Below are 19,700 nucleotides of genomic sequence, written 5' to 3' on the forward strand. Positions count from 1 at the left end.
AAATACCCTCCCAGAAACACCCAGAGATGAACCAGTCAAGTTGACAATGGGGAGTGAGCGCCAATGCCGAAGAGAGCACATCCATCCAAAGCAGACAAACCGGGTTGTCGACTGGGGTTAAATTCCTACAAGTCAAATCTAGGAAGGCCTCTGCCATGCATGGCCTAGCTGCCCCCTGGAAACGCTTCCCATTTGTAGTAGGAAGGAAGCTGCGGGGTTCTGCTTGGTTCTCTGAACTCTGTCAGTCAACATGGTAGTTTCTCCCTTTCTGTGGTGGTTTAGTCAATTCATCCACTAACCTCACTCTTTTCTGGGGGTGGCTTGGCCCTAGCCTGTCTCCACCAGTGCTATTGCAGGTCAACCCAGGCCCTCTGATAGGCTCCCAAGAGCAGTTCCATTCAGTAGCTGAGGGGACAGCAGCTCTGTGTCTCTGCAGAGAGTCACCACTGGGTACATTCTAGAATGCTGGGCTTGGTTGAAATCCTTTCTTTTTCTTTCTTTCTTTCTTTCTTTCTTTCTTTCTTTCTATCTTTCATTCATCCTTCCTTCCTTCCGTTCTCCTTCCTCCTCCTCTTCTTCCTCCTCCTCCTCTTCCTCTTCTTTGTCGTCATTGTTGTCCTCATTGTCTCCTGGGACGAGAGAAATAACCTTCAAGCTCTACAGCTCTGTCTACTGCATCTCCAATAGAGAAAGAGCTTCCGGGAAGCACCCCCAAGGCAAGCTGCTGCTGTCTCCCGGATTATTGCCACATGTCACCAGTCCCTGTGCATGCTTGCAGAATGACTGTGCTAATTTCCTTATGATCGTTTAGGCCTGTTCTTAGGTTTGGAAAAAAGAGAATGGTGGGAAGCTAAGTTGTTTACTACCGAGACCTGTGTGTGTGTGTGTGTGTGTGTGTGTGTGTGTGTGTGAGAGAGAGAGAGAGAGAGAGAGAGAGAGAGAGAGAGAGAGAGAGAGAGAGAGAGAAGCTGCCACATGCTACTGGTGGGAGGGAGCCCTGGAGATCTTGAAACCAACAATGGAAATATCTGGATGGTTTTTCTGGGTCTGTGGCCAGGGTGACTCCCAGGAGCTGGCTTCTGCTAGGGAAGAAGAGAGATCAGACTTGAGGTTGGAGGCTAGGCTAAAAGCTGTCTGTAAAGACAGGCTCTGCAGCAAACCCCAAAGGCTCCTCAGGTTGAACACTTTTGCCACTGTGGTCCTGGGGCAGTGGTAGAAGCAGATACAGACCATTTTTCTGTCTGACTGCTAGGTCTTGTCTGCTGGGGCTGGCCCTCTCTTGGGTAGTGATTTCCCCATCTGCTAAAGATGTAAGGTTTGGCGTTAGGTTGTTAGATTGTTTCCCCTGAACTACATCTCTCTCTCTGCCCAGAAGGCCTCCTGTTGCCACAGTCTGCTCCCCTCCATCTTGCGCAAAGCATTGTGGCTTTTGGGGAGGGGTGAAGGATGCATACAGCAACTGGCTGGCCAATACCAGGCAGAGTCACCAGGGACAAAGCCGTGGCCTCTAGCTCTACCTCACATGCCTCCCACAGACATCATGGGAGAACAAAAGTCTGAGGTCTCTGCAGCCTACCACATGAAGAAAGCCTTTTACAGGGACACTCAAGGGCCGTGAGGACAACGGCCTTTGGCCCCTGTTCATCTTCCAGCGTAGTAAACTAGAGCTTCTCCCACTGGGGGTAGAGGACATGTCTCAGGCTCTGCAAGTTCTCCAGAACTTTGCTTCAAGTTTGAATTCTCAGTGTAGGATATGCTGGGCAAAAATTCTTACACCTTTTGTAACACGAAACTTACTGCTGGCCAGGGTTTCCGTATAGGCATCCTGGGGGAGCCTAGGGAAAAACTCCCTCTTTAAGAGGACTGAATTTCACTCAAGTTTGTGGAATGTTTCACAGTGATTCTGATGGGAACAACTGCCTTTCCAGAACTTTTCATCGGTGGCAAATGCTGGGTAGCGGCTCATTTCACTTCAGTGGCACCAAGAGCTAGGCAGCATATTGCCAGCTCCACTGGGCAAAGTAAGAGAGAGAGGCCTAGAGGCCAAGTGACTAACCAATGCCACATGGGACAGTTAGCCGTGACCAACAAGCCAATCTGATCCCAAAGCCCATGCCCTTGGATCTGTAAGCATGAGAGGCATCATTGCAGATGAGGAGACAAGAACGGAATGTGGTTACACAAATGCATCCCAATGTTTTAGTTTACACACCAGGAAGGGACTTAGCTTGCACACACAGAATCAGCAAAGACTGGACTGAAGCTATGAGCAGGGAGTATGCCTGTAACCCCAGTACAGGGGAGGCTAAAGTAGGAGAACTGTGAGCTCCAGGCTAGTCTAGGCTATATAACAAGATTCTGTCTCAAAAGAATAAACCAAACAAAAAAGACCAGGCCGTGCCGATGGCCAGGGAAATGCAGAAGTGTGGTGGCAAGACCATCTCTAGTTTAATGGTTTGGATTTTACAAAGGCAAGAAAGACAGAATTCCCTCCTGAAGAGATATTTCATTGAATTTCTAGTATGTTCTTTACTGAATGCTAGCCATACCAAGAAAAAGGCACAGGCCTACTTTTCAAGAGCTCTTCTGGAGCAGTCTGGGTAACCCATGAGACATTCAGCCTGGGTCAGTGCGAGGGCTGAGAAAGCTGGGGATGCCTTGGTCCGTCTGAGAATGAGGATCGGTCCTTCGTATTTCTCAGGGCAGAGAGGGTTGCTTTGATGGTGTGTCTGTCTAAGAAAAGTCTGAACGGCCAGCCTAAGCCTACACCATAGACTTTTACAGTTTCTCCGCGAGAAACCTGCATACCTTCTGGCATCCCATGGAAGGTGTTAAGAACAGGCATTGTAGTTTTTGAAAGCTGGATCTGGCAGCTGACGGTGGGTCAGAGGCTCCAGAGAGCTGGAGAATAGTTAGTTACTGCAGCGACAGTGACGGGAATGGGATTGTGCAGCTGAGAGTCTCCCGGCTCGAGCCAGGCCACACACACAGCTTGTAAGCAGAGAGAAGTGTGATTCCTGAACCCAAGAGAAAACGCACAACTACGAACTGGTGAGGATAAAGAACGGTCTTCAGAGATATGGGGGTAAGGGCTCCCCGCCACCGTACTGCATCGGCACACACCCAGCTGTAAACGACGGTAGTTAGCCATCGGTTCATTCGCCAATCAGAAAGGAGGGAGGAGCCAGAGGGGGCAGGCCCTCGGGAAGGCCCCGCCCACTCATGCTCAGGTCTCCGCAAGTGCAGAAACTTGTGTTTTGTTTCACAAGGATGAGGCTTTGCTTCCATGGCGAAGTCCACTACTAGGCCAAAGGCCTTCCAAACAATGCTGAACTGATAAAGACTGATTGCTGGGGAAGCAACATCTTCCGGTGTATGAAGATCACAAACAAAAGACATAAATTGGGGTGGAGCAGCCGAGTCATCAAAAACAAATTAGGTCCGGGTGGGGGACCATGCAGCGCCATGCCCCAGCTGAAAGGCAGCTGTCGTCCGTAGCTTGCCAATTCGCCCCACCGGGGAATCCGGGCTCAGGGCTGTCTTATTTCCCCAAGTATTTTAAAAGCCACAAATCTGATTTTGTGTGTGTGAAATCTTCTGACTTCTAAAGGTTGGCAAACACGTCCAGTGCACAGTGAGGTCCAAACAATACCCTTGGAGGGCCACATCTAGCTTGTAGGCCGTGATTTGTGTTCCTTTGCAAAGATTTCTAACCTCCTGAGGTCCTGAGAATCTGATGGAACGCTGAGGCAGTTTTCAGAGGCACGGGAAGCAAACAGCAAACTACATGAAAATCTTTACTGTAATTTCTGGTTGTTCCCTTGCCTCTGTAACCTTCTTTTCCAAAGGTGCAGTTTACAATGACAAAAGGTACAAGGGCTTCTAGACAGGAGAGCTGAAATCCCGGAAGGTACAAGCTGAGCTGCTGGCAAGTGGCTACAGCGTGGGCTATGTTTGAAGGAGAACATGGGGTTCATGTGGGTTCAGTCGGTTTACCCGAGTCCTCTTGACACTCGCTTTTTCTTTCCTATTTGATTGTTGGTTAATTATTTTTGTGACAGGGTCCTACTAAGTGGTCCAGGCTGACCTCTAACTTAAGATCCTCCTGCCTCAGACTCCTACACACTGGTATTACTGGTGTGCAGTACCACATACAGATTTGCCTCCATGAGTCTCCTCTGTAAATAAACCCAGGCTGGAAAGGTTCCACAGGGAAGCAGGGGGTAGTCTGAGAGGCTGGGACATGGGCTTCCATGGTGAAGAACAGGGACGTGGAGGCTGTGTGAGCACCAGAGTTTGGAGGGTTCATTGAAATTAACCAGAGGGGATGAATTGGTTTTCTGTTCTTGGCTAAAGAAGAGGGGTGTGGATTTAGAGTTGGAACATCCTAAATGCCAAGACTGTCTGTATGGAAGACAGGTATTCCTTGGAAAAGGTTCTCCTGCCAGCCAAACAGATGCCCTAGCCAGGCTCCTGAACTTTCATAGATGGCTGACAGCCCATCTCCAGCTCAGTCTATTAAAGAATATTGGTCTGCCCTTAACCGCTAGCAAGGAGGAGCTGAACTCCATGTACTTGTCAGACAGCAGAACATTGAGATCCCTACAGCTCAACATTCACCAAATGCTCATTTGAAAAAAAAAAAAAAGCAGTGTTATTGGGGGTAAAAGCTATGCATTCCCATTATTCTTCTACAGTCCGTAAATTGAATCCATTAAAAAGAAGAAGACAGCCCCTAAGAGAATTGGGTGCCTATACACATACTTTGGGTCTCTGTTTAGCTGGGTCTTTTGATTACGATTTCTGTTATGTAATTGTCCTACCTCCTCATGTCATTAAGAGTGTTCAGAATGGGGGCTGGAGATGGATCAGTGGGTAAGAGCACTTGGTGCTCTTGCAGAGATTTGGTTCCCAGAGCCTGCATGGCCAGGAAACGAACATACAGTTCCTGTTTACAAAGGTTAACTGTTGTTTCAATTGCATGTTTAACTTCCACGTATTTATCACTCACGGTGGTGGTTTCAATAGGTATGCCCTCCCATAGACTCATGTGTTTGAATGTGTGGCACTTAGGGCGTGACACTATTAGGAGGTGTGGCTTTGTTGGAATGAGTGTGACCTTGCTAGAGGAAATATGTCCACTGTGGAAGTAGGCTTTGAGGTCTCACATGCTCAAGTCACACCCAGTGTGGTACACAGTCTCTTTCTGCTGCTTGTTGATCAAGATATAAAACTCTCAGCTCCTTTTCCATCATATCTGTCTGCATGCCACCATGTTTCACAATCAGGAAAACCTAAACCTTTGAAACTATAAGCCAGCACCAATTAAATGTTTTCTTTTATAAGATTTGTCATGAAGCAGGGTGTGGTGACACACACCTTCAATCACAGCATTTGGGAGGCAGAGGCAGAGGCAGAGGCAGAGGCAGAGGCAGAGGCAGAGGCAGAGGCAGAGGCAGAGGCAGAGGCAGAGGCAGAGGCAGAGGCAGAGGCAGAGGCAGAGGCAGAGGCAGAGGCAGAGGCAGAGGCAGAGGCAGGTGGATCTCTGTAGGTTTGAAGCCAGGCTAGCTTATAGATTCAGTTTCAGGACAGCCAGAGCTACACAGAGAAGCCCTGTTTCAAAAAACAAAACAGATAACAACAACAAAATAGTTGCCATGGTCATAGTGTCTCTTTACAGCAATAGAAATTCTAACTAGAACACTCACTTACGCTCAACTTTCTAAATCTGAATACTTTAATTTTATTAAATATTCTTTTTAAAAAATATTTATTTATTATGTATACTACATTCTGCCTCCATATATGCCTGCAGGCCAGAAGAGGGTACCAGATCTCATTACAGATGGCTGTAAGCCACCATGTGGTTGCTGGGAATTGAACTCAGGACCTCTAGAAGAGTAGTCAGTGCTCTTAACCACTGAGTCATCTCTCCAGACCCCCCCCCTTTTAAATATAAATGTTCTATCAGTTTCCTCCAAATGTTGGCAGCTATTCAGAGGTTTCTAGCATGGTTCTGCTGTTCAAGGACTGGGACTAATCAAGGTACTTATTCATGGGGTTTTCGGAGCTGGAGAGATGGCTCAGTGGTTAAGAACACTGGCTACTCTTCCAAAGGTCCTGAGTTCAATTCCCAGCAACCACATGGTGGCTCACAACCATCTGTAATGAGATCTGGTGCCCTTCTCTGGCGTGCGGGCATACATGGAGGCAGAATGTTGTATGCATAATAAATAAATAAATCTTAAAAAAAAATCATGGGGTTTTCCTTCACTCACACCCTAGAGGTTCTCTTTGTCTCTCTTATTTTTAATTTCCTGGTTCTTGTGTTTCAGTGCTTTAAAAAAATGTAAAGGAACTATGAACTGCATACATCACCATCTCTCTTTCCCCACAGCGCCTGTTAGGAAGCTTTGAACTCATGTAAGACTATTTAAAATGAAATGTACAGAAGCTAATGGAATGCGTTCTTGGTATTTTTACCTTACCATTGGATATATCATTTTTTTCCTTTAGTTTCGCTTTTATTTCTATTCATTATCTCATTTTTAGGAACTCTGATACCACAGTGTCTTAGGGTTACTAATGCTGTGATAAAGCACCATGGCCAAAAGCAACTTTGGGAAGAGAGGCTTATTTGGCTTACACTTCCACATCACTGCTCATGATCTAAGGAAGTCAGGACAGGAACTCAAGCAGGGCAGGAACCTGGAGGCAGGAGCTGATGCAGAGGCCATGGAGGGGTGCTTCCTGGCTTGCTCAGCCTGCTTTCTCAGAGAACCCAGAACCCCCAGCCCATGGGTACTACCACCCACAATTGACTGGATTCTACTCCATCAACCACTAACATAAAAAATGCTCTCACTTTCTTCATCGAGGTTGTATCATGTTGACATAAAACTAGCCAGCACACACAGTCAGTATTTCTTTGTTAACTAACTCGAGTCCATTTTTAAATCAGGAAGGGGCGTTTATACCCGAATGTGTCCCATGACCATCAGAAGCAATGGTATAAGACAACACAAGACAAAACTCGTAAGCAGGAGCCAAGAATGAGAACTCAGAAACGAGGAAAGGACCCTTGAGTACCAAAGTCGGTTAAGTGAATAACTGAGAGGCGAGGAGCTGGGCAGGTGGCCCCGTAGAAAAGTGCTTGCTGTATAAGTCTAAGGACCACAGTTAAGACCCCAGCACCAGTGTAAATGCTGGGCAGTTGTGGTGGCACACGGCCTATAATCCCAGCACATGAGGTAGAGATGGGATCCCCAGAGCAAGCTGGCTAGCGAGACTAGCCAACCTGGCAAACTATGGGCTTAAGCAACAAGTCATGATTCAATATAAAAGATGGAGAACAACCAAACGAGACTCAATGTCAACTCAGCCCCTGCATATGTATGCTCATGCACATGTGTCTACACACATGAGAAGATGCATACACATGTTCGTGTGAGTACACACACGTGCACGCACAGTTGAGAGGTGGATCCAGAGTTGGGAACTGGAGACAAGGAGAACAGGTTTAAACTACAAAACCAGGACAGTTTCTAGGCTAGTGGCCTCATGGTTCTGTGGAGCACTGAGTTGAATTTGGAAGGTTGTGGACACCTGTGTCCATGCAATCTGGCCTCCCTTCCCTGTTCCCACTTCTATAGCTTTCCATTTTGGCCCTCCTTCCTGGTTCCTGGGCAGACAGTGTTCTTGCCACTATTGGAGGAAGTCTGGGAGAGGAAACGGGGAAATGAGGGAGTGGAATCTCCTCAGTGGTGCCTGTCTTGTGTCAGAGTGAGTAGCTGTGGATGGAGTATTGTAAAAGGAGACCGTTCATTTCCCGGTCATCCAGACCTGAATAATCACACAGAAACTATATTAATTCCAACACTATTTGGCCAATGCTTCATGCATATTTCCAGCTAGCTCTTACATCTTAAATTAACCCATTCCTATTAATCTGTGTATCACCACGAGGATGTAGCCTACTGGTAAGGTTCCAGTGTCTTTCTGGTTTGGTAGCTACAATGGTGTCTGTTTGACTCCACCTTCTTTTTCCCTGCATTTTAGTTTTCCTGCTTAGTTCTATTCTGCCCTGCCATAGGTGGAAAAAGCTTCTTTATTAACCAATGATAATAAAACATATTCACAGCATAAAGGGGACATCCCACATCAGAGTATCATTTTAGGAAAGCTCTCATTACATCCAGGGGAGAAGAGTTCCTCTTCCGTCCACACAAATCCCTTCAGCAGGGCCATTCTGGGTTCCTTCCCAGTACCTCCTTCCATCCACCGTTCCTTCTTACCCTAGTCCTCTCCTGTGGATCGATACAAGGTATTCTCATCCTTTAAAATATCCCTTTTGGATCCTCTAGCCATGTATCTGTCACAAAGGACCCTTCTTGGAATTTTTTTTCTGCTCCTGTATCATCTACTTTGTTTCTCAACACTCTGAGATGGAAGCCACTTCCTACTGTGACTGGAGATGGAAGCCACTTCCTACTGTGACTGGTGACTTTTGAGTTCTTATAACTTTAGTCTTGATGATCGCATGGATTAAATGCATCAGTGGTTAATGCCAAGCCACCAATAATGCATCAGTGTCATATTAAAGGAAGAAATAAAAGTGCTTCCCCTTGGAGTCATTTAACCAAGTGTGAGCCCAGATTTTAAATCTCTACTTCAGGCTCCCTGTGTCTTCTGTTCTAATAAAGGACTCGGCTCTGTATCTATTGAATTGCATGGAAAGCATCACATGAGGGAGGAATGAGATACTTTACAGAAATCTTGAACTGAGGCTTACAAGGGATTAAGTCACTTGCTCCAACTGACCCAGACAGCAACCAATTTGTTATCAACCAATATCCAGATGTTGTGTTCAACATTTATGGTGGATATTCATCTTAGATTATTGCTTTCAAACTCTGCATTTGCAGCTTTCAGCAAGTGATGCACGTGCATTGTTCTAGGCCAGGGATGTGGAAGAGTAAGGAATTTAATATAACAGCTCTGCATCAATTTAGGTTGTAAAAGCTGATTACATGGGAAATCCAAGGCAGGTAAGGTTTTTTGTCACACTTGAAAGCAGGTTCAACAAGCAAGCTGAGCACACAATAAGATAGCAGTCATAAATGAATTCAAGGTGAATTATTAACTCTTGCTATGAAGTTCAGCAAAAAACTCCAGTCTCTTAGAATGTAAGAGATATTTTTTTATCCTAATGCATGCCACAGGTGTTGTCTGGCTTGTCTGTGTTACCTGTTGACCCTGGTTCCTCATTAAACCTTTCTCCTTGATCTGATTGATTAACTCATTTATTCAGTAAGAACTGGGTCCAGGCTGACCTTCAACTCTTGGACTCAAGTGATCCTGTCACCTTGTAAGTGTCAGGGTGACAAATGTGTGCAGCTCCACCTGCCTCATTCCTTCTGATTTTCTTCTCTGAATGCCTCCCTCTTCCCCCTCTTCTTTCCTTTCTTTCGAGAGTTCCTATTTCTCCATGGCTTTATGTCACAGGGCTCCAGGTTCAATTATTCCAGCGCAGAGTCCTCTCTAGTTGTACGTGTGTCTACCACCCCTGCTCTCCAAACCCAGTCCCTCCCAAACTGCTTTCAGCGTCTCACCCACACGGTTCTTCCTCCTGCATTTCTTATTCTGAGGAACATTTGGAAGACAAGCAGCCAGACACCATGAACACGATTTTAAATTCTGCTTCTTACCCTCGTGCACTTCTCTATCTCCAACCTTACACATGAGCGTGCTGGTCAGAGCTCCTACAGCTCCTAGTGGGCTCCCCAACCCCGGACTCCCCTCTTTGAATTGTTCTGCACACAGCGCCTAGAGTGGAGGCTCAATAAGCATGGCGTTTTTATTAGTTAGCTGCAACTTTCTCTGTATTTGGGGAAAATCAAACTTCCTGTCTTGTTCTCCTAGGTCCCTCCCCATGGGCTTCTGCCTGCATCCCTGGCCCAGCTTGTCTAGGTTCCATGGTGGGGGTGGGGTAGTCACGGGCCTGCTCTGAGACACCACTTTTCATCTCAGTACCCCTGGACTTGTGGTTTTCATTTTGTGGTGTTTCCCCCAGTACTGTTCAAATATCTCATTTCCCAGCCCCCTCTTTTCCCAGGCTAGGGCAGCATCTGTTCCTGTGGCTGTTTCTCTGGACCCCAGACTGTTATGGTTAGAATCTCTAATGTCTCCCATGAACTCACACATGGATGATTTCCCCCTGGTTGGTGAGGATGTTTTCAGAGACTCTGGAACCTTTCGGAGGTGGCCCTAGCTGGCAGAAATAGGTTACAGGGGGTGACCTTTATTAGCTTCCCACTCCTACTTCCCGTGCCATGCTTTCCGCTTCTAGGTCTGTTCCCACAGGAATAGCTCTTCTCCCCACAGCACCTGCCACCGTGGTCTGAGCCGCTTCTCCCTGCCATCGCCACTAAGATGGAATGAAGCCATGAGCCAAGCTAAACCCTTCCTTCGTTATGTTATTCTGTCAGGCGTTATATCACGCGGATACAAAGGACTCTACTACTGAAAACAGGCGCAGGGAATGGTTGTTAGTTAGACCCAACCATGTGATTTCTAGGTCTTTGGACCTGATGGGCAGAAAGAGTATGAAAAACTGTGGACATGTGGGTTGCGAAGCCCTTGAAGTGAAGTGGAGCTTAGAATTCCCATGGGAATTTGGAAGTCCCAGATGCCAATAGACACGTGGCTAGTTAAGACTGTTCACGAGGTTGACAGCTAAGACTATAGGAATTTTCACCCCTAATATTTATTTCTATGTTAGATATATAGGAATGCTTTCTCTGCACATATGTACATGCAACACATGTGTGCCTGGTACCTTTGGAGGCCAGAAGAGGGTGTCTGACCACCGCCCCCCTCCCGCCCCCAGAACTGGAGTTACAGACTGTTGTGAGCTGCCATGTGGGTGCTAGAAACTGAATCCAGGTCCTTTGCAAGAGCAGCCAGTGTTCTTGACCTCTGAGCATCTCTCCAGCCCCAATGGGAACTCTGTAAGTTCTACTAACTTTACTTTTTTTGCATTATAAAAAGGCTGTGAACCTTTGGGGTCAGGGGTGGACCATCAGGGCTTGGTTCCAAAATATTCCCCGCAGGCTCATGCTTGAATTCTTGTTTTTAGCTGGTGGTGCTGTTTGGGGAGGCTATGGGACTTTGGGGGAGGTGGCAGAAGTAGATCGGTGTCGGTGGTCTTTGAACATTAGCTCCCACCTCTAGTTCCTGCCAGCATTCCCCGTTTCTCGGGCTGCTGCTATGTGAACAGCTCTGCTCCACCTCATCCTCCTGCTGCCAGGGACTGAGCTGCCCCACCCTGCCTTTCCCACCACACTCAACTGTAACTTCTGAAACCACAAGGCAGAGCGACTCATCCTCCCCACACGATTCCTGCCAGGGATTCTGTCGCAGCGACGTCGTGCACACAGAGACGCTACCTTCTGCATTGTGATTTATTTGTACCTTTGTCTTCAAACAAGCAAATGTAAAGAAGGGATTTCAAAACAAAACAAAACTCCACCCTCCTGGTAGCTGGCATGCAGCCTCCTGCCCCAGATGCTGAGCAAATGTGTACTCAGTGGATAAGTAAGTGAATGGCTACATCCCAACAGACTGTCCATTCTCTCTGACCTTATAAAGCTGATATTCAATAATACAGATAGCTTTTTTCCTTGGGTCTCAGGTATGCAAGATTGGGTTAACCTGTGCTTCATGTCGCATTACGCCATTGGTCCATGCAAGACCCCTGCCATTCACTCATTCATTTTTAAACCAAGTCTTCACCCCGTCTCTATTGTATTTATTTAATGTTAAATTTTCAAAAAAAAAATGACTGTTTTATAAGCCCATGTTTTAATTCCTGTGAATAGTATTGTGATATAACTCACAGTGTTATTTTATGTGTATGAGTGTGGCTACATGTGAGTAGGTCACACGTGTGTGGGTGCCCACAGAGCCCAGACGAGAGCCTTGGACCCCTGGAGTTAGTGTTACAGGCAGCTGTTAGCTGCCCGGCGTGGGTACTGGGAACCAAGCTCAGATCCTCTAGATGAGCAGAAGGTACTCTTGACTGCTGAGCCATCTCTCCAGCTCTTTATTATGTCTTTGGAATTTTCTATTCACGGCCATACTTTTAAAACACAACTTCTTTTCTTTGGGTATGGCTGTCAGTGGGCTTCTTTGCCACTGTCACAAAACACCAACCAAAAGCAACGTGGGGAGGAAAGGGTTCAGGGTTCATTTCATGCTATGGGTATGGTCCAGGACTGAAAGAAGCCAAGGCAGGAACTTATGGCAGGAGCTGAAACAAAGACCATGGGGCAACACTGCTTACTTCCTTGTTTGCAGGCTCAAGTTCAGGGATCACTTTTAAATAGGTCAAGGTCACAGTATGCTGGGCCCTCCTCCATCAACGACCAATCAAGAAATGCTGCTACAAACTTGTTTTTGGGCCGTCTGATGGAGGCTGTTCTTCAAGTGAGGTTCCCTCTTCCAGGTGATTCGATTTGGGGTTAAGTTGACTGTAGTGAGGAGCTGCGGGCAGGCCTGCTTTTCGTCCCACACGGCTCCCGCATGGCTAGCTTAGCCCCGGAAATAACAACACACAAATTGTACTCATTTAAGCACTGCCTGGCCCATTATCTCTAGAGAGTTAGTTACTGACTAACTCTCACATCTTGATTAGCCCATTTCTAATAATCTGTTTAGCACCACAAGGTGGTGGCTTACCGGAAAAGATTCAGCATGTCTGACCTGGTGGCTGACTCCATGGCGTCTTTATTTGTGCAGGTATACCTATGGTGGCCATAACTTCCAATAAATGTGTGATTACCGAATCAGCCTTTTCTGAGCTCAGGGCAGTTGCCCATTGAAAACCTGAATATGTGTCTATGGTGTGGTGTACATATTTTAATTTACCAAATTCCATAAAGTGGAACACATCCATCTGCCAGATTTCATTCCTTTGAGTACCCTTTGGGTTACTCCCTGCAGGCAACGGTGTTTGATTATAGGACCGTTATAAAGACATCTCTTTATAATGACCGTTATAGGACATCTCTTTATAATGTCCTTAGCTTGTTGCCATGTAATGGAAAACTCTTTCTTTAAGCCTTTACTATTGACGTGATTTTTTTTATGAAATTCTGAGGCCTGCAGAACGCTTCCAATCAATAATTGGTCAATTTCAGCGTTACCTTGTGCCAGAGGGCCAGGCAGACCGGTATGGGACCGGAAGTGTGTTATGTACATTGGACAAAGCCTATTCCTAATTATGTCCTGTACCTGGATAAACAATGAAGTCAACTCTGTGTCATCTGGTATGAATTCAGCGGTTTCAATATGCAAGATAACTCTTTCTGCATATTGTGAATCTGTAACTATATTAAGAGGTTCTTTAAAATCCCTTAGCACCATAAGAATGGCATATAATTCTGCCTTCTGAACAGAATTATAAGGGCTTTTTTCCACCGTACTCAATTCTTCCGATTTATTACCTGCTTTCCCTGATTTATTTGCATCGGTATAAAATGTCCGGGCTCCAGTTATTGGAGCATCACGTACAATTCTAGGAAGAATCCAAGAAGTTCTCTTTATGAGGTTAAGTCTATCACTTTTGGGATAGTTGCTGTTAATTTCTCCCAAAAAATTAGCACAAGCTCTTTGCCATGGTTCATTATCTTCCCATAACTTTCTTATTTCTCAGTAGTAAAAGGCATTATAATTTCTGCTGGGTCTATACCTGCTAGTTGACGAAGTCTCAGTTTACCTTTTATAATTAATTCAGAGACCTTTTCTACATAAGTTTTTAATTTTTTACTTGGTTTATGAGGTATAAATATCCACTCTAAAATAATATCTTTCCTCTGCATTAAAATCCCTGTAGGAGAAATTCTGGAAGGCAGTATGACTAGGATGGAACTAAGATTTGGGTTCACCCTATCCACATGTGCCTCCTGTAATTTTTCCTCAATCATTGTCAGTTCCTTTTCTGCTTCAACTGTCAATTTTCTGGAACTATTCAAATCTTTGTCACCATCTAAGGTTTTGTTTAAATGAACTATTAGATCAGGTGTTGTCCCAACAGCTGGTCATAGACTGGAAATGTCTCCTAACAATCTTTGAAAGTCATTAAGAGTCCGTAACCAGTCTCTCCTAATTTGTGCCTTTTGCGTTCGAATTTTCTCTAACCCTATTCTGTAACCTAGGTAATTAATAGAATCTCCTGTTTGAATCTTTTCAGGGGCAATTTGTAATCCCCACCTAGGCAAGACTTTCTTTACTTCTTCAAACATACTTTCCAAAATATCTTTATTTGAATCAGATAATAAAATGTCATCCATGTAATGATAAATTATGGACTTGGGAAATTGCTTACGAATTATTTCCAATGGCTTATTAACAAAATTTGACACAATGTGGGACTATTGAGCATCCCCTGTGGGAGGACAGTCCATTGATATCTCCTAGTAGGCTGAGGTCTCCTACTTTTGTCATTCCCAGAGGAAATACTATTCCTAGAATTTCTTTGCCTGCAATCCCTTTTCAGATGTCCTAATTTACCACAATTAAAACACCTGGTGGTTTGATGTCTCCTCATAGCTTTGGAAATCGCTTCTCCTACCCAGGATTCATCATTATAGCTAAATGTCTCAACATTCATCTTATGTTGTATCCATTCTTCCATAGGTGTTGATCTAGAGCTTAAAGGCCCAATTATCTTTTTACATTCGGTATTTGCATTTTCAAAAGCTAGAGATTCAAGAAGTATTCGTCTAGCTTCTGGGTCTGTTACTCCTATGTCCAGAAAACATGCTGTACTCTATTCTTTTCCAAGCTTTCTCAAGCTTTCTGTGGATGCAGTTATCCACGTGGGCGCCATCTGTATTATGTGAGGCCAGCTTGTTGGGGTACTGGGCGGGAACAGATACCCCAACAAGCTGGCCCCACATGATACAGTTGACAAAACTAACCTATGTGTGGTGATATACTTTTTTGATAATATCTCTTGACCCCAAAGAGACTGAACTTTCTTCCTCTATCTTGTCATCAAATTAATAATCTGCCTGGAGATCATTTTAAACTATGTACTCAACATGATATCCTCCTACTGTGTGTTCGGCCTGTTTAAGTTTAACCTGCCTTGAGGAGAGCAATGTAACCAATCTCGCTGTGCCTTAGATTTCCCATGTAATCAGTCAGACTTTGCAATTTAAGCCAAATGAATGGCTTTAATCTTAAGTTATGTGCACTTAATATCCCTGACCCAGAATAATGTATGTGTGGGTGGATGTGGATGTAGCTGAGGATGGCCAATGGGTTGAAAGCAATATTAAACAAAACAAGAATCTTATAAATGTTAAAAGTAACATGTGGATACAGGTCGGTTACATCTATGTAGAATTTTGCGTGCTGTTCAGGGTCAATGAGATAACTTCTCTTGTAAAACTCTTAGAGATTTTTGTAAAGAATTCTCATACTGTGCTGTCTATGCTGTTCGATAAACACAGAGCAAAGCTCTTTGTTAGGGACAAACCCAGGTCACAGGCTTCAGGCACAGACACACACAACAGAATGCAGGCAGGACAGTAACTACAGAATCCAGACAGGAGGGAGAAGTGTTGTGGAAGATTAGCTGAAGATGTGTTCCATTTGTTTATGCTGTGGAACATTTGTTTAATGATTCAAAGAGGATTTGCATTCTTTTATGTTGCATTTGTTTAACTCAGGGAAGCTGTGTTACTATGCCTGCCTAAAACACCTGATTGGTCTAATAAAGAGCTGAATAAGCCAATAGCTAGGCAGGAAAGGATAGGCAGGGCTGGCAGACAGAGAGAATAAATGGGGGAAAGGAAAGATAGAGGAGCAAGAAAAGGAGAAGGAGGGGAGGACACCAGGGGCCAGCCACCCAGTTACCCAGCAAGCCGTGGAGTAAGAAGTAAAGGATGATATTTGAATAGAGGAAGATGAAAACCCAGAGGTAAAAGATAGACACAATAATTTAAGAAAAGTTGGAAGCTGGGAGGTGGTGGCACACGCCTTTAATCACAGCACTCAGGAGGCAGAGGTAGGCGGATCTCTGTGAGTTCTCGGCCAGCCTGGTCTACAAAAGCTAGGTCCAGGATAGGTTCCAAAGCTACAGAGAAACCCTGTCTCGAAAAACCAAAGGAAAAAAAAAGAAAGAGAGAGAGAAAAGTTGATTAGAAACAAGCCAAACTAAGCTGGGCATGCAGAAGAAAGAATAGACTCTGTGTGATTATTTGGGAGCTGGGAGGCAGTCCCCCAAAGTGCCAAAGAGCAAAAAGAATAAGAGGTGAAAAACAAACAAACAGCTACAGAGAAGCGGAGAATTCAAGTTTGGGGCAAAAAGAATTCAAGTTTGGAGCAAAAAGAATAAGAGGTGAAAAACAAACAGCTACAGAGAAGTGGAGAATTCAAGTTTGGGTCCACTGCTGCCAAGCGAATCCAAGAAGAACCTGACTTGTTTTCATCATTTAACGCATTATTGGCCCTGTACACTAGCCTGCCACTTTTATCTGTCTCACCGGTTCCCTAACACCAGACATTAAATAGCATCTTTGTTCTCAGGGTTTTTGGATTGTTCTTGTTTTAAAAGTCCATCTTCACATCACCAGCATAAGGAGGTCAGGGAAAATGGTAGTTTCTCCTTTTTACTGAGAAGGAAAATGAGGCTCCAGGAGACTGACTTGCCATAAGTGATCTGCATTTTTGTGGCAGACTGTGTTTCAGGTTGTGACTGATCTGGTTAATCTCCAGTCACATCTAATGACGGGTTATCTTGATCAGGTTCGTGGAGGTGGGAAGACTCCCTCCAGCAGTGGGTGGCACCATTCCCTAGGTTTGGGTCCTGGGCTGCACATACAGGACGAAGCTAGCTGAGTATGAGTGGTTGTTGTTTCCTGCTTCCTAACTGCCCATGGAACCTGACAGGTTACCCCAAGCTCCTCCTACCAGGGCTTCCCTGCATGAGGGACTGTACCGTGAAATATGAGCCATATTAAACCCTTTCTCCTTTAAGCTACTTTTGTCGTTTTTTTTTTTAATTAATTAATTAATTTATTTATTTTTATCATACCCATTGGAAAAGTAGCCGGGACACTGGTGTTCTAATACTAAGTTCTGGGTTAACTGGCGACCATGCTGGCTTCTGAGTATAAGTGTGGTCTGACAGGGAGCTAGGGCTGTGCAGGTCTGTGGTTACCTCTGTAGTGCAGGCTCCCAGGGCTCCTAGGCAATTCTCACTCAGTGTCTTAGTGTCCTCTTTCTACCAGCCTTCTTGCATCTCTGTGTTCAGGTTACAGGAAGTGGATGAGCCGCTGGGAATGAGCTTGGGCGTGGGATTCATGTGGGTTGGGTTGTGGGATGATTGCTGTCTCTGGTTGATGGACTCTAACCCCTTCCTCCTTCTGTTAGCTTCGTGGGTGGCCCACAGAGGATGACTCTGTCTCCACAGAGCCCAGGCCAGACTCTCGGCCTTTCACGTTTGTCTAACACCATTGCTGCCTCTTTCTCTGGTGCGCATGCCATCCTGAAATTCTGCTCAGTGATGCGTGTGGTTTTCCTGTTTTGTCTTTTTGTCGTTGTTGTTTGTTTTCTGTTTTGTTCTTTTTTGGGTTTTCAAGACAAACTCTCTGCATAGCCCGGCCTGTCCTGGGAACTCACTCTGTAGATCAGGCTGGCCTTGAACTCAGACACCTTCCTGCCTTAGCCTTCTGAGTTCTGGGAATAAAGGCATGTTCCTGCCTGCATATTTTTTCTTCTTTATTTTGATTGATGAAAACTCTGAGGGACCTTGAGTGAGTGTCCTAAAGCAAGCAGATGAGGGGCTGGAGAGATGGCTCATGTTTGAGAGCACTGACTGCTCTTCCAGAGGACCCAGGTTCAATTCCCAGTAACCACATGGCATTTTACAACTGTCTGTAACTCCAGTTCCAGGGGACCCAACACCCATGGCAAAATGCCAATGCACATCTTAAAATAAATAAATACATAAAGTTATATTAAAAAAATAGGTGTTCTGTATGTTCCACTCCAGAACATCTCCAGGGGCTCACTCCACTGGCTTTCACCTCTGTTCTCTCCCCACTACTAGAAAAAGCACACACGTAATCACAACTAATGTTTGTGATCAATCACACATTGTGTGCAAAGTACCCATTACCGAAATTCATACATCTCCCACCCATTAGTTCCGCTAGCATCTTCTTATAGATGAGAAAATCGAGGCTCAGAGAAGGTAAATCACTTTCTCAAGGTTGCAGAGCAAAACACCGCGAGTCAGATAGAGCCCTTCTGATCACAGGTGCCACGACTTTAATGCATCACACCCCACTGAGGGCAGATGTCCTAGGTCTCTGTAGAATCCCAGTTTGGTGTCCCAGACACAGCAGGAAAATGATTCCATAAAGAGAAACGGCTCCTATTTAGCCAGCGAACACTCTACCTGGAGCAACGGTGTCATTGATCATTAGCAGCCGTGCCCTGAGCCCCTGCTGGGTGTGCAGCCAGCTCTGGGTAAGTGAGAAACTTCTAAGTCTCCTTCTCGCTCCGGAGGGACAAAGTCATTTCCAGTGATTCATCGGTGACTAACTAAAATGCAGGCTCTCCTGAGCTCTCGGGTTAATCCTTTCCCAAAACAAGCACTGGCTGGGGGTGGAGTTGCTGCAGTATAAACAGAAAGAGGGGGACTAGGAAAGAGATGGGAGTGGAAGGGGGAAGGGGGAGGAAAATAAATAGAAGGGAGAAAAGAAGGAAGGAGGGAAATGGAGAGTGAGGGAGGGAAGAGAGAACCTCAAGGAGAGTAGACGTTTTGTCTAACAATTGCACGGAGTATCGCTTTGTGTTGTATGGTATTTGTGTGTGATTCTGTTCAGTCACACAAAGACTCTCTGTCCCAAGTCTATATGGCTTTTTTGTGGTCCCCACAGCCTGAAGCATGTTTGCTGCATGACCTACGGACCCACACTCCCCGTCTGGCCAAGTAAAATATTATTACCCACCCTCTTTTAAATTTTTTAATGATGGAAACAAAAATATACCTAAAATTGAAGTTTCTAGAAAAACCACTTGTTCTTCTTCTCTGTCTTTTACCTTTCCTCAAACTTGACTTTGGCCTCCTGCCTGGCTTTGGGTTTCAGAACTCTTAAAGGGTCTATAAGACATCCTTGTTGACAACGGTTTCGTCCCAGGGACTGCCCAGAGAGTACCTTGTGGGCATGAGGGGCTGGGTAGTTAGATATTTCACAAAGGATTCAATCTTCGATCTCTCGGTGGTTTTCTTCTTGCCCATGGCAGCTGTCACACTTTGGGGATAGCGGTCAGTTCCAGCCACCAGAGCATGGCTGTGAGGGCGAAGGCCTAGGGTACCATCATCCACGTTCTTCACTACAGCAGATTTGCATCTAGCAATCCAGCCCGGGACGAGCACCATTTCTCCAGGTTTCTTGAACTTGCCCATTTCCACAGCAGGTTCTGGCACCCAGCAGAAAGAAACAAAGGCTTATTTTTTAATCCCACTTTACAAACGAGGGAGCCGAGATCCTGGAGATGAAAGATTATTTAACCTTGGAGATAATAATAAGTCAGACTCTGTGATTACCAACACGACCATCCGCAGGCATCTCAAAGCTCTGTCTTCTTCCTTTGAGATGCAAAGCACTCATCCTTTGGGG

At 45.4% G+C, this 19,700-nt stretch overlaps 1 pseudogene; it reads right to left on the bottom strand.

The window, feature by feature from the left end:
• Positions 1–19,067: 19,067 nt before the first annotated feature.
• Positions 19,068–19,486, bottom strand: LOC125405568 (large ribosomal subunit protein eL27 pseudogene; annotated as a pseudogene).
• Positions 19,487–19,700: the final 214 nt, after the last annotated feature.

This window comes from Myodes glareolus, chromosome 17, assembly GCF_982192425.1.
Source record: "Myodes glareolus chromosome 17, mMyoGla1.1, whole genome shotgun sequence".
NCBI classification, from domain to species: domain Eukaryota; kingdom Metazoa; phylum Chordata; class Mammalia; order Rodentia; family Cricetidae; genus Myodes; species Myodes glareolus.